Here is a 15392-nt window from a genome sequence, read left to right as displayed (position 1 = left end):
CCAGTGCTCCTCTGAGTGTTGGTCCGAAATGGGCAACCTGTGGGGCCACCTCGGGGCACCTCGAGGGCTGGTTTTACTCATAGCTTGACCTATCCAGTGTGCCCTGAGAATGAGATATGTGCAGCTCCTATCGGGATTTGTTGGCACATCCAGGTGGCTTTACTGGTCTTGTTTTACCATTGTCGAAATGTCTTGTAACCGGGATTCCCAGCCTGATCAGGTCATCCTGGGAGAAGGAATATCCTTAGTTGACTGTGAGAGCTTGTGATGGGCTAAGTTGGGACACCCCTTCAGGGTTTTGAACTTTTGAAAGCCGTGCCCGTAGTTATGGGCAGATGGGAATTTGTTAATGTCCGGTTGTAGAAAACCTGAAACTTATCTTAACTAAAATTCATCAACCGCGTGTGTAACCGTGATGGTCTCTTTCCGGCGGAGTTCAGGAAGTGAACACGGTGTTGGAGTTATGCTTGATCGTAGGTTGTTCTAGGATCACTTCTTGATCACTTCTAGTTCACGACCGTGCTTTTCCTTCTCTTCTCGCTCTCATTTGCGTATGTTAGCCACCATATATGCCAGTGCTTGCTAGAGCTCCACCTCACATACCTTTTCCCTACCTATAAGCTTAAATAGTCTTGATCGCGAGGGTGTGAGATTGCTGAGTCCCCGTGACTCACAGATTACTTCCAAACCCAGTTTGCAGGTGCCGTTGATACCGAGCTGGTGACACAACTGAGCTGAAGGAGGAGCTCGATGAAGATCATGTTCGTTATGATGTTCCATGTTTTAGTTGATCAGTAGAGGAGCCCAGTTGGGACGATCAGGGATCTGTGTAGCATTTGGGGTAGTCTTCTTTTATTTTGGTTCCATAGTCGGACCTTGTTTGTATCTGGATGATGTAACGCTTAATTCATGTAGTGTGTGAAGTGGCAATTGTAAGCCAACTATGTATCTCTTTCCCTTATGTATTACATGGGTTGTGTGAAGATTACCTCACTTGCGACATTGCTTACAATGCGGTTATGCCTCTAAGTCATGCTTCGACACGTGGGAGATATAGCCGCATCATGGGCGTTACATTACAGTAACTAGCTATGTTACCACATGCCTCTCTTTCTTCATTAATTACATGCCACATCATCTATTTTGTCTAGATATGTGTGATGTTATCACCTATGTTACTCCCACTATGACCAGCCTTATGCATAGAGAAATTAGGATCGGAAGGAGTACTACTAGTAGTAGTACTACTTTGATGTGTCGCGTCAACTCGCACAAGTATGCAACGTGTCCTGAACAAACAAGCATATAAGCTGTTATACTTACCTCTAATAAGCTATTATACTTCTCACCCAAAGGATCTTTATATCCAACAGACACAGAATATTCGTTGGACTGTTGAAAATTACTTTAACTGCTGATCTGATGTCGAAGTAATTGTTGCATCGCCACCAAAGCCCACCATCTCGTAAGCTAAAGTAGACCCTACTAACCCCTATATTAGCATATTACTAAGATAAACAAAAGGCACTCCAAAATCATTTAGGACATGAGCTTATCAATCTGAATGTGGAGGGACACCAGCTTAGCCTCGGCCAGCAGCTTGTGCGGAACTATGAAGAAGGTCAGCTCGTGCATAGCGACGTCGCCGGGATCCTTGCTGCTTGTCACCTCCATTTCCACCTTGATGGCACCAGTCCTGTCTTTGGGCTCCCCCAGCAGGCCGTTCGCCCACAGCTTGGCCACGTAGTGTGGCAGTGGGGACGACCCTGCTCAGATGCAGATGACCGACATGGTGATAGGCGCACCGATGTTGAGCACGCCGCCGACCAAGAAAAACACGCGGTCATCCTCCTCCGCGAACAGCAAGAGCAGTGGCTCTGACAATGGCACTTGCAGCTGGAGCACCTTGCCGTACTGGATCCAGTGCATAGGCATGTGATGCACGGTGTTGATGTGGTGGCAGAGCGCTGGCAGCGGGCCTTCTTAGTCGCAGACGGGCACGGGGCATTTGCAGGGCGCGAGCGGACACACACTCTGGTGATCGGCGAGCTTGTGATAAGTGACGTAGAGCCCACAGCCTTCGCGCGGCACTCCACCCTCACCGATGAGAGGACGGCGTCCACCGTCATGTTCTGCACGTCGAAGCCACCGCCATGCTCGCACTTCTGGCACTGCAGCTGGTTCCCGGGGTGATCGACGTGGCAGTCCGTGCAGGCCAGGTGCCTTCCCTTGCACTGCACAAATCAATCGAATAGCACATCAATCAAGAAACCTGCACCTTGCTCGATCAGCCGAACGAACGAGGTGTATTCGAACCTCATACACTGGAGGCCTCAAGGGGCGGAGGCATAAGGGGTAGTGGAGCAAGGTGAGGTCCATCGAGACCATAGAGAGCTCCATCGTCGGGTCCTGTTCCGTCTGCATGATCTCGCCCTCCTCGTGCACAACCATCTCTCGCTTTATTAGGGCGAGGGAATTACAAAGCTTTACCATCACATATTCATACTACTTCAAGGTGCATTAAATCAACACATGCAAGTATCAAAAGGAGAGTCACAGCATGCATGCATGCATTGTAATTAATGCATGGGTAAACACACATTATTGAAATATATCAACTGCAGTGCTTCAATGTGTCGCATCAACTCGTACAAGACCGAGAAGTTTCATTACTACAACACCCTCTCCCTCGCGCACCTGCCTTTGGCTGCATGACAGGTGGGTCACCCACCTGTTGGGCCCACGTGTCATACACGCAAAGGCAAGAGCAGTAAGTCAATGAAGTTGCGTCCCTCCCTTGCCCATGATCGTGGTTGCTGGCAGGACTAGGAGAAGCTTTCGTTTGCTACACGCTCTCCCTCCCGCATGCGGTGGATATGCAACAGTTAAATTGGTGTCAGATGGATAGAAGCATACTGTAGTGCTCCTCCACTTCAGTAGTACTCCATCATTGTTCGACTTCCCAAAGAGGCGAAGAGCCAAGCGCAGCCTGGAAGCTCATGTGGCAGTTTCATGTGTAGAGTAGTCTAGGACAGCGTGTGCTATGCCTATAAGCTTAAAATCATTGGGGTCGGCTCCATGCTTTTTTTATTAAAATAATCTTCTGGCCCTACTTGTCATCCTAGTGATTGTATTTTTCATGCTCATTTGGTCAAGACAGGAATATATATTTTAATTTGTGGTGGGGTAAATGTTAGAGGTTGCAGCAAATGGAGTATTGTACATTATGGGTCTTTCAGCCAAGTTTAGAGGCAACCATGTGGGGCCAGTGCTATGATGTGTCACGTCAACTCGTACAATGAGGAGAAGCTTGATTTTACTACTACATGCCTTGTCCCTCGCCCATGCGCGCGGTGGCTCGCAGACGAGGACATGCTTTTGCTTAGGCTGGTCGTAATGGAATACTAGTATCGTGCATATGATTCTAGTGAATGATACTATACATCCTTAGTGCATAGTATCATATGTTAGTATCATCGATGACTTCATTTATTAGCATGCATGACACATAGTAGCAAAACATTTAATATGATATAGTATCATGATATGATACTCAACCCTCTCTTTCTTCATTTACTTCTATGCCACCTCATCAAATTTGCCTAGTTGGCATGCATCATACTCCCTTCGTTCCTAAATATTTGTCATTTTGCTCCATGTGTAGTCACTTGTTGAAATCTCTAGAAAGACAACAAGTGACTAGACTACACCGAGATGGAGTACATATGGAGCCCTGTAAACCAGAAAGGAGTATTTGCCTTTCTAGAGATTTCAACAAGTGACTAGACTACACCGAGACGAAGTACATATGGAGCAAAATGAGTGAATCTACACCGTAAATAAATACATAGTTATCTCGTTTTCCTCTTCGCCCTGGTCGCGGTGCACAATATTGAGTATACTAGTGCTATCATCTTGAAATTTACTAAGTCACCAATATTGAGTATACTAGTACTAGTACTATCATCCTGACACGCGATAGACGCGAGCGGCAGTCGCCTCCATAGGTTCTTGAATGCCATTGCCAAGGAGGGAGAGGGTAGTGGTTCCCGAGACATTGAACAGTCAATGATGGATCCTCAATTACATGTAGAGGGACTTAATTGGAGAAGCAGAATAGAGCCAACACGATGTGAGTGCAACAGAGTTTGGATTCTCATATAAAGGCGCCCCACCACTCCAATCCATCTACTCCTAGTCTCTGTGCAACACTGCTCACTCCAATCCAAGACCAAGTGACCAGAAGCCACAAGCACCTATGGAGGCGATGGACGCGAGTAGCAGTCGGCTGTGCCAAATCATCCAAGGCATCGGCCAGCGGCCCCGCACCATGCAGCGTTTCCAGACTGTGTTGGCGACCGCCGGCGTTGTAGACCTCGCCAACGCAGGCTTCACCTCTCGCATGGACGACATGATGGTCAACTCCATCTGCAAGTTCATTGCCATCAAGAAGAGCACGGACGACTTTGCCGTACTGCTCCAGCCCGCGCGCCCAGGCTCCTCATTGCCTGCCACCCTCATCGGCCTCCATGGTGACAAACTCTTTCAAGCCCTGGTGGCCTGTAGGTGCCGGAGGTCGCGACGAAGAATGTGCACCTCGAGGCCGCGCTCGTTGTACAGCGCCTCGCCATGCAAGAAACCGTAGACGTGCACATCCACGTCTACAAGGAAATCGTCTACATAGGCCACTACAAGGCCAGCGAGGACAGAAAGACGTTGGCATTCTTCCAGCGGATGGAATCTTTGGACGCCATTGTTCAGAAGCACGTCGACCTGGCCACGAAAGCCGCTGCTACTTAGCCGCCGTTCGGTGGGCCGGCGCCCTGAGTCGAGGAGGTGGACGCCGTTGATGGATGCATCTCTTCTTCTTGCCTCCTATAACCAGCACTGCATTGCCTCGTGGCCGTAATGTTTTATTAGTATAATACTCCTTCCGTGGAGTAGTACTGTAAATGCTACAGTCTGGACCGTAGCACAATGTTTTTTGTGGCCATATCAGCACATTGTTTTCTACTGCTCGTTCACTGGGCTGCCGTGGTTCTCAATCCTCCAACGTGACTAGTATATACCGCATGATTATTTACTCCTTCTTACTACTACGTACTTCGCCGACATGTGGGAGAGCTAGCATCCAGGTCGACATGTCATGCACCAGATTAGAGTGTGGAATGGAAGCGGGGCATCATCCCGGTCGTACCGCTAGTAATTCATGACTATAGTGAGTAGTCATATCACAAGTCTTTCCAGCAGTAACGCGCCATCAAATCGCACAGCCCGACCTTTCCAGCAGTAAGTAAGTTGAATCCGCTACTCCCTCTCCCTCCTCGCCTCTCTGTCAAACCGCCTACGCAAAAATTGTTGCGCGTACTGCCCGGGAAAAGCCCCGCCCTCAACTTTTAACTACGCGAAAATAGTTCGAGCTTGTTCGTTCTAAATAAATACTATTAGTACCGTATGTTTATTCACCCATGGTGTTGTTCAATGAATGGAGGGACGAGTCCCTTCAGCTAATGTGTGTAGAGGACTAGGTTCATCGTTCACGCGGTCATCGCTGGCGAGGGAGGAAACCCACAGCTGCCGGAGGGGCCCGATCCTCTGCCCGTGCCGTTCTCTCCGACACAGTGCCAGGTCGGCAGGTCCTCCGGCCCTTCTTCCTCCCTGCCATATTGTGCGTAGATCCGACCTTCCACCGCCGACATCCTGCCGACCCTCAGGTATAAGTTGTTCGAAAGCGGCCTTGCTTTACTGCCCCAGCTCCCCACGTGTCTGCATGTGCATCTTTTTCTACTCCCATCAGCTCTTCCAAAGCCATCTATATTTTTACTATTATTAAAGCTAAAGCTACTTCATACATTCGAATCTAGGACATGGTTCAAACAACGAAGAAAGGGGGGAATGTTGTAGCATGAATCTAGGACCTGATTCAAAGAGGAAATAATATGGTGAAAGTAGTAGAGATCGGATACCGAACCGGTCTCTTTGTTGAAAAGGGAAATAACAGGAAAACACAGTACAAACTGGATAAGGAACATATCTATTATTGGTTGAAAAAAGGATAGAAAGTGGCGGCTGGTCGACAAGTCAACAGAGTATGTCCATAATTAGATTTGTTGCCCTCACGTAGTAAAATGTCTCCAGGATTAGAATTGTTGCCCTCACATAGTAAAAGGTCTCCATGATTAGATTTGCTTCCCTCGCATAGTAAAAGGTCTCCAGGATTAGATTTGCTGCCCTCACATAGTAAAAGGTCTCCAGGATTAGATTTGTTGCCCTCACATAGTAAAAGGTCTCCAGGATTAGATTTGCTGCCCTCATAGAGCATGAACAAACTCGGCATCACCACATTATGCCTCCTTGTAGGTACATTGTGCTGATGCATCCACTGTCGCATGTCCTTATACCAACCTTTTGCTATTGTTAATGTAAGGGCGCATGTAAAATGAAGCGATCACACTGTTATCTTAAGGATATGTCTAACTAGTGTTATTGTGAATCTAATGCCTCTAGTGATATGATGCAATTAAACTATGTTACAAATGGTACTCCTATTGTTTTCCCAGTATGATAAGTAACTTGCTCCTTGACGCTGCTAAGTGTCCTAGTGTCCCCACGGTCCCATGCCCTTAAACCAACTCTTTAGCTGCTGTTGATTTACTATATCTGGTAAACAAGCAATGCCACCATTAAAGTAATCCCATATTTGACGAATGTCATTGTTGATCGTAATGCTTCTGGTAACATGAAGCGTTGCTGACGTTTTAAAATTTCTATTGTCCTTGCGTGCTTGCCATGAACATAATTAAGATGCTTCTTTTTCATTTCGTGTATGTTTCGTATATTCTTATTGACTAGCAACTGTTTACTTTCTGTCTTTTTGTGCAGATAGGGATATCCATTTCACCTTGTTGCTATCGTGACCTTTTGGTGAACTGCACAAAACACTTCTTTTTGGAATGAGTGTCTTGTGCAGTTCAACTAAAATGTCACATGGGCAACATCTCTCAATTTTGGTGGAACTTAACAAAATGGTGATTTGAGTTTCCAAAATCTCCGTCAAATTCTGCTAGTAATCTCATGCAACATTTTATTAGCATTTGCAAGATGATCCATCACTGTCACCACAATGGCACTTTATTTTAGTGAAACTGCACAAAAGGATAAGCAAATTATAGTTGCACCTTACATGAGCCTGCCAGCTCACGAGAGCAAGTACTTCTTGCTAGCTGAATGATCCAATCTTTGCTTCATTTCAGGTGAACTACAGAAAAGGGCGCATGAATTGAATCATGGAATTCCAGGCAGGCTTCATCCGAGTGGAGCTAGAGGTTGAGTTCAAGGAGTGCCATTATTATAGTAATCATGCTCTTCTTATTTGTGTTGTGCAAACAGGAATACTCAAGTACAGATGTTGTGAAAGTCAAGAGCATTCGCCAAGTTCTTTTTGTATGACATGGCTAGCCAAGATGGATTTAATCCCGATATTCACTTTATCAAAAGTCTCTAATGGGTTGGTTCTAAATCTTGCAAGTTGGGAATCAAAGAGATGTGTAATCATCTTTGTTGTACTTATTATTTGAATCTTATTTGTTGGTTCTGAATCTTGCAAGCTGGGAATCAATGAGATGTGTAGGCATCTTTGTTGTACTTATTATTTGGATCTTATTTGTTGGTTCTGAATCTTGCAAGCTGGGAAACACGACATGATGATGCAGAGGACAACAACAATAACAAATAGTTCAAACTTGGTAGTATTATGTGTGTGAAAGTGCGATAAATGTGTTGATCGTGTGCGTCTTGAGAATAATAATTCTAATTGTTGTGCATGTTGATCATGTGGCACTGATAGAACGCGCCAATGCATTGCTTGTTTTAATTATAAATTTCTATTAAAGGAAATTAAATTTAAGTAAAGTGACCACTAACTCTTGTTATTACAGTACCAATACAGACACGTTCATGAACCGACGTGTGGCCAGAGTAGGTTTCTTAATGGAGGGGTTTGAATGCGCCGAGGGTGCATCTATCTTCTGCCGGGCGTGCAGCGGGCAAGGGAGGGGTAGTAACTATTTTCGCATGTACACACTCAATTTACTATTGAATCCAGTTCCCCAAGAGCTGAAAAACGAACTGCTGCCGCCGCCTACCCACTCATTCACTTGAAGACACTCCAATGGCGATCCGAGGGGTAAGCCTGCTGGATATGGACTTCAGCAAGGAGTTCCCCTTTGAGTTCGCCGTTCAGTCCTATGGCTGTGCCAAGTTGAATGTGATGTACACTAACGATTCGGACTCGTGAAGCTCAGCCTCGCCAAGTTCAAGCAGTACCTACAGGACGAGAAAGCACAAGGTCGCAGGACTAGACCTTGTGCCCACCCATTCGTCTCCTGACAAGGACCAGTGGATCGCCATCGCCCAAGTATGTGTGTGGGACGAGGTTCTCATGTACCACTACTGTAGGGCCATCAGAGGTTCTGGAGCATTTGCCCATTTCATCGGCAGCGCCGACTGCACCTTTGCTACGCTGGAGAGAAGGAAGAACGCGATGATTCAGCCATCACATGCAACATGCTTGTCGAATCAATACAAGATCATCGTCAACGGGCAGGAGAAGGACTCTGTGGTTGACCTCACTGAGACCATCATCCACCCCTGATACACCAACATGAAAGAAGGCAATGGTACCAAAGGACCTGAACATGTGGGAGGTACCTCTGAATCTGGCCTACATAACCTACGCTGCCAAGGACGCACACACATGCTACGACATGTACAGGCGGATCTTGGACATGAGGGCGTGTCTGCTTCCCATAACCGACGAGTACATGGACAGCGGCAGTGTCATGATCAAGCATCCCAGGAAGGTCTAGATGTTGTACTTTATCTGTTTATAAGCACCTTTATCATCTGAGTGTTTCATGCATTAGCCTATGTGTCGTAATTATCTGTTTTATATGAAATGTTTCTTTTAAGAACCCATTAACATGTTTGCTTTTTATAGTGGCTATTTTCTTCTGTATGTAACTAGTTCAGTCATCCGTTTAAAAAAACTAGTTCACTCGGCTCTCGTGCTTTGAATCTCCTTCCTCCCAACATATTCCCCTTCTTAGGTGGACCCAGCAAGTATCATAAACAGACATATGGGACCAACCACCTATCCATTTGTATTTCTTTATTTTGTTCAATCTTTTGTCCTCTTCCTATACAGCGACTGTCCATCATAGCCTATGGCGTTGGCCAGGCCATCCCTCTACTCACACACATTGTCCGGCGGTGGCAGCTCCACTGGCCCACCCTGCACCCGAACAAGTCAGCCCTCGTACTCCGCTCCACCTGTGTATTCCCCCGCTCCGGTTCATTCTGTCTGAGGTCTCAATGTCGTCCTCCGCCTTGGTGCTCTCGCCGCGGCGCCGTTGTCTGTCATTCCCAACATGGTCAGCAAAACAAGAGGAATTAGGAGACAACTTTTCGTCGAGAGGCAGACAGTCCCGGGCCCACCAGGTCCATGGCCTAGGTTTTGTTGTTTAACATGGGCAGCCCACGACATGTTTCAACATTTTTCGGATCTAGCAGGTATTAAGGGCCTCTGGGCCTCCCAACCTAGCTTGTCTATAACATCAGCAACCCAAGTTATGTTTGTTTTTTCAAGACGATGCACAGCTCAGTTCTATTTTTCTATAAGAATGCAAAACTGAACCTATGTTTTCTATAAGAATGCAAAACTGAACCTATACTATTTATATCTTATTTTATTATATATTTATATAATAGAAACAACATAAGGTTCCATTAAACCTGTCGTTCGTCCAACCATTTTATAGACCTTCCCACTTCCTTTATTTTTTGTTTTCATTAATCCTATATCTGAATTTTCTCCCACTTTCTTTTTCGATGTAAACTGAGTTTTCTCCCAGTACTTTTCCCTAGAACCAACTCAACTGTCCTGCGTCTAGCCTAAAAAATAATAATACCGAACGTCCTATTAACTCATCAAGTTAAAATGATATTTTATTTCATAAATTGAAAGTTCTTACAAAATAATAATAATAATTATTATTTATATATAACTTGGCAAGTTAACTCCTAGTGATTGCGTACATAAGCTCGCAAAGATTTTACTGACCAATGCAGTAATAGACGTGCAATCATGTGTTTACGTTTTTATAACATTTCTCCATCTAGCCCAACATGATATTTTCACCCAGCCCAGCAGGTCCGCGGATTTTGACAAAAAATGCAAATGGGTTTTAAATTCTACCATATATATAAACAGGCTGCATAGATGCTACCTCATTGTTTCACCCAGCCCACCAAATGGACTAAAAAAACAAATGGACTGGCTGACATGTGGGCCAGTAGGTCGAAGCCTAAGCAAGGCATTGGATTTACATCCAACGGCCGACATTCTTCTTCAATCTCTCGTCTTCTAACCCCAGCGCTGCCGGGACCGCCTGCTCCAGCCTCCGGCATCCAGCGACATTGTTTGGCGTGCCTTAGCGAAACGCTACCACGCCAACGGCCACGCTATCCCTCCACTCCACACCAACCATTATTCTTTGCTGAGTGTAGGCCCAACCCGCACCCGAACCAGTCAAGTTTCCCACTCCTCTCCGTCTGTGACTCCACTGCCACGTCTTCCCCATCTCTGGGTCGTTCCAGTCTGGGGCCTCGCCGTCGTCCACCGCCTCGCTGCGCTCGGCACGGCGTGGTCAACAAACGAGAGTCATCGAAAGAGGGCTGTATGTGGAGAGCCTGATGGCTGGGACCCACGAGGTCCATGGTCGCACACAATGAAAGTTCCTCCTTATTAAGCTGTTTCCTCCCCCTGACAGCTGGGATCCACCGGTTGTATCTTCGCATGGAAGGAAGTGCCTCCTTGTTATGTGAAAAAACCATTCCTCCCGATGATAGCTGGGACCTGGCAGATTTGGTGGCTGACTTGTGGGCCTACTAAGCAGATGTGTACGCAGGGCTTTGTCAACTTAATCAACAAATGATTCTAGCAGCTGGACCATTGGATGTTAATCCAACAGTCGTGCTCCTTCTTCAACCTCTGTTCTTGCTCCTGTCTCTTGTGGGTGGCAGTGTTGCCGCGCACCTGAACCAGTCAAGTTTCCCACTCCTCTCCATCTGCGACTCCACTGCCACATCTTCCCCATCTCCGGGTAGTTCCAGTCTGCGGCCTCACCGTCGTCCACCAGCCTTGGTGCGCTCGGCACGGTGTGGTCAACATGGTCAACAACCTAGAGTCATCGGAAGATGACTGTACGTGAGAGGCTGACAGTGGGGACGCACCACGCCCATGGATGCAGGCATGCAACTGCATTCTTTTTACCTTGAAAAGTAATGTTTTCTCCCTCTGACTGCTGGGACCCACCAGCTACATCTTCGCATGCAAGGAAGTGCGTCCTTATTACGGGCAAAAAATATCTCCCCTGACAGCTGGGACCCAGCAGCTATATCTTCGCACGCAAGGAAGTGTGTCCTTATCCTCCCTGATAGCTGGGAGCCACCCGGTCGAAGCGTACGTACTGTTGTCTATCTTGTCGGAACATGTACGTACATACTAGTCGATCATTCTTTCTACAAGTATGAACTATGGCCGAGTAAGTAGTGGCACATGTCATAGTAGATCCCCCCATGTAGTAGTTCACGCTGTCCCGTCTAAACCGTGTACACGTACATACAACCACATGCCAAAAAATACGGCCACGTACATACATACAGGCGGGGTCTCGAACACCTACTCGCGCATACGTACGGCCAGGGCTCGTCTACATGGCTGGGTCGGAACGGAGAAGCTGTGCGTCGTCATGTTCATGGGGAGGCAACGGAATGCGTCGTGTTCATCGGGAGGCAACAGAACGCGTGCTGTTCATCGGGAGCCAACCGGCTTGGATGGAACAACCGATGGAAACGAGGCCTGGCGTACCACAGAACGGAGGAAACGGCCTTGTGTTCGACCTGCCACGGTCGAAACGGGATCTTGTTCATCGAGAGGGGTCTGGCGTACCGCAAAACGGAGGAAACGGACCTCCTACGGTGGAAACGGGGTCCTGTAGATCGGGAGGGGTGTGGCGTACCGCAAAACGCAGGAAACAGACTTGTGTTGGATCACTACGGTCGAAACGGGGGTCTTGTTCATCGGGAGGGGTGTGGCGTACCGCAAAACAGGACTCCATGGGATATTGTTCATCTCCACCGTCGACTGCCTCCACGGGCTACTGTTCATCCACCGTCGACCTCCTCCAGCCTCCACCTGCGACTATTCATCCACGGGCTCCTGTTCATCCAGCCTCCACCGCGCGCTCCTCCACCATCTATTGTTCAACCAGCCCTTTCCACGGGGTCCTGTTCAATCACCCCTCCACGGGCTACTGTTCATCCAGCCCTTCACCGGCTACTGTTCATCCAGCCCTTCATGGGGTCCTGTTCATCCAGCCATCCACAGGGTCATGTTCATCCACCGGCTCGATCGATCAGGGTACTGTTCATCCAGCGGCAACGGCCTCTACTACCATGGGGTCCTGTTCATCCAACCCCCCACCGGGAATTGTTCATCCAAACCCCCCAACAACGCTCATTGTTCATCAAGGGAAGGATGCAGCAGTGTTCGATTGGCTTCAGTTAGTAGAAGTAGCAAAGGAATCACTCGGCTTTAGTTAATAGCAAGGGATCGATCGATCGCTCGGGTTCAGTAATGCGTAGCATGCAGTGCAATCGCTCGGGTCCACTTAGAGCCCAACGTCTCACTCGGGTTCAGTTAGAGCCCAACGCCTCGCACACACGCATGTACGTATGAGAGAAACACGCATCACTCGGCCCCCGACCACCCACCGTAACTGGGAACTCCTCGATATTTTCCTCGCCCTCGGTTCTATCACGGTTTTCCCATCATGGACGGCCTAAAGAGTTTCATGCAGCTGTGTCTCCGGCCCGCCCAAGATGAAAAGCCCATTTTCTGTCATGATTCTTTGTCATAGAAGTAGGACCCCACCACATCTACGATGATACCTGGTTTTGTCACAATTATCGTCATAGAAGTGTCATAAGTATGACAAAAAAAATTCGCTCGGCCCAAAATGTCAAGGATGTGTCTTTTTTGTATTGTATGTTCTTTGATGGATCCAAGATGTTGAATGACTCTGGTGCTGGCGTGGTTCTAGTATCCCCAAGAGGTGATAAGCTCAGCTATGTCCTCCAAATTCACTTTGATTCTTCAAACAACGAAGCCGAGTATGAGGCACTTTTTGTATGGGTTGCGTATGGCTATCTCGCTCGGCGTCCGTCGCCTAATGGTCTACGACAACTCAGACTTGGTGGTTAATCAAGTGATGAAGGAATGGGATATCAGGAGCCCAGGTATGACTTGTTATTGCAACGCAATAAGAAAGCTGGAGAAGAAGTGTGAAGGGTTGGAGCTCCACCACATACCTTGCATTAACAATCAAGTTGTTGATGATCTGGCGAAGTTAGGATCCACTTAGAAACCAATACCCACTAATGTGTTCTTGGAGCATCTCCATACCCCGTTTGTTCAAGAAGATTCCTTTACAAAAGAGCCCCCACAACTGATAAGTTCAACCAATCCGACTGAAATTGAATTCCTAGCTGTAGTCGACCTGGTCATGCAAGCTTTGTTAATCACCCCCGACTGGACGGTACCATATATTGCATATCTGCTCAGAAAGCAACTCCCAGAGGATGAAGATGAGGCCAGTCAGATCGTCCGTCGATCCAAAGCCTTCACAGTGATAGCTAGATAGCTTTACAAAGAAAGTGTTACTAGAGTTGCTCAGCATTGCATCTCCCCAAAAGAAGGTCGAATGATCCTAAATGAGATCCACTCGGGGACCTGTGGTCACCATATGTCCTCTCGGACCATCATGGCGAAAGCATACCGAGCAGGATTCTGCTGGCCGCGTGCAAATGAGATGGCGAAAGATATAGACGACAAGTGCGAAGGCTGGTAGTTCTACTCAAACATGTCTCACAAGCATGCGTCTGCTTTGAAGACTATTACACTCGTCTAGCCATTTGTAGTATGGGGGTTGGACATGGTTGGACCTTTCAAGACTGGCAGAAGTGGTTTCACTCATTTGCTTGTGGCAGTCAACAAATTCACCAAATGGATTGAAGCTAAGCCTATCAAGATTCTTGATTCAAGCACTGCCATCAGTTTCATCAGAGAGCTGATATTTAGATATGGAGTCCCTCACAGTATTATCAAAGATAATGGCTCCAACTTTGATTCTGATGAGTTCAGAGCATTTTGTGCTTCCCAAGGCACCCGGGTTGACTACGCATCCGTTGTGCACCTGCAGTCGAATGGGCAGGCAGAAAGGGCGAATGGTTTGATCCTTCAAGGGCTGAAACCCCGACTGATGCACGATCACAAACATGCTCCTGGAGCCTAGGTGACTGAATTGCCATCAGTCCTATGGGGCCTGAGAACAACTCCCAAACGGTCGACTGATCGAACTCCTTTCTTCATGGTGTATGGTGCTGAAGCCATGCTTCCGAGTGACTTGCTGCACAATGCCCCCCGAGTGGAACTCTTCTTAGAAACTGAAGCAGGACAAGCACGCCAAGATGCAGTTGATCTCTTGGAGGAAGAATGAGAGATGGCTCTGATCCGGTCTACCATCTATCAACAAGACCTGCGTCGATTCCATGCTCGTAATGTCAGAGGTCGAGCATTTCAAGAAGGAGACATTGTGCTCTGAGTGCACCAGAAATGACCTCACAAGCTTGCTCCGGCATGGGAAGGTCCCTTCATGATCACCAAGGTGCTCCAAAATGGGGCCTATCACCTCTACAACATAGCCAAGAAAGAAGACGATCCACGCTCATGGAATGCGGAGCTGCTACGCCGTTTCTATACCTAAACACTTGGATCGACGAGTTGTAATAAGAATCCTTCAGTTTGCTATTCAAAGACAAGATTTTTGTGGTATCTTAATGATTGCTATCCCATAAACATATGTGTTCAAATCCCCAAATGGGTGGCTTAGCCGCGAATCCGATTCCTAAGTTTCAAAAACACTCCGAGTGGAGAGCAATCCTCCCACTTGGGGGCTTAGCTCCGATCCTGTACTCGCCCAAGTTACAAAACTACTCGGAGTGGAGAGCAATCCTCCCACTCGGGGCCTAAGCTGTGATCCTGTACTCGCCTAAGTTACAAAACCACTCCGAGTGGAGAGCAAGCCTCTCACTTAGGGACTTAGCCACGATCCTGTACTCGCCTAAGTGACAAAACACCTCCAAGTGGAGAGCAACCCTCCCCACTCGGGGGCTTAGCTGTGACCCCGTACTCGCCTAAGTTACAAAACCACTCCGAGTGGGGAGCAACCCTCCCCACTCGGGGGCTTAGCTATGACCCCGTACTCGCCTAA

Source organism: Triticum dicoccoides, chromosome 4A (assembly GCF_002162155.2).
Source record: "Triticum dicoccoides isolate Atlit2015 ecotype Zavitan chromosome 4A, WEW_v2.0, whole genome shotgun sequence".
Lineage (NCBI taxonomy): Eukaryota > Viridiplantae > Streptophyta > Magnoliopsida > Poales > Poaceae > Triticum > Triticum dicoccoides.
Note: the sequence above shows the minus strand (reverse complement) of the source record.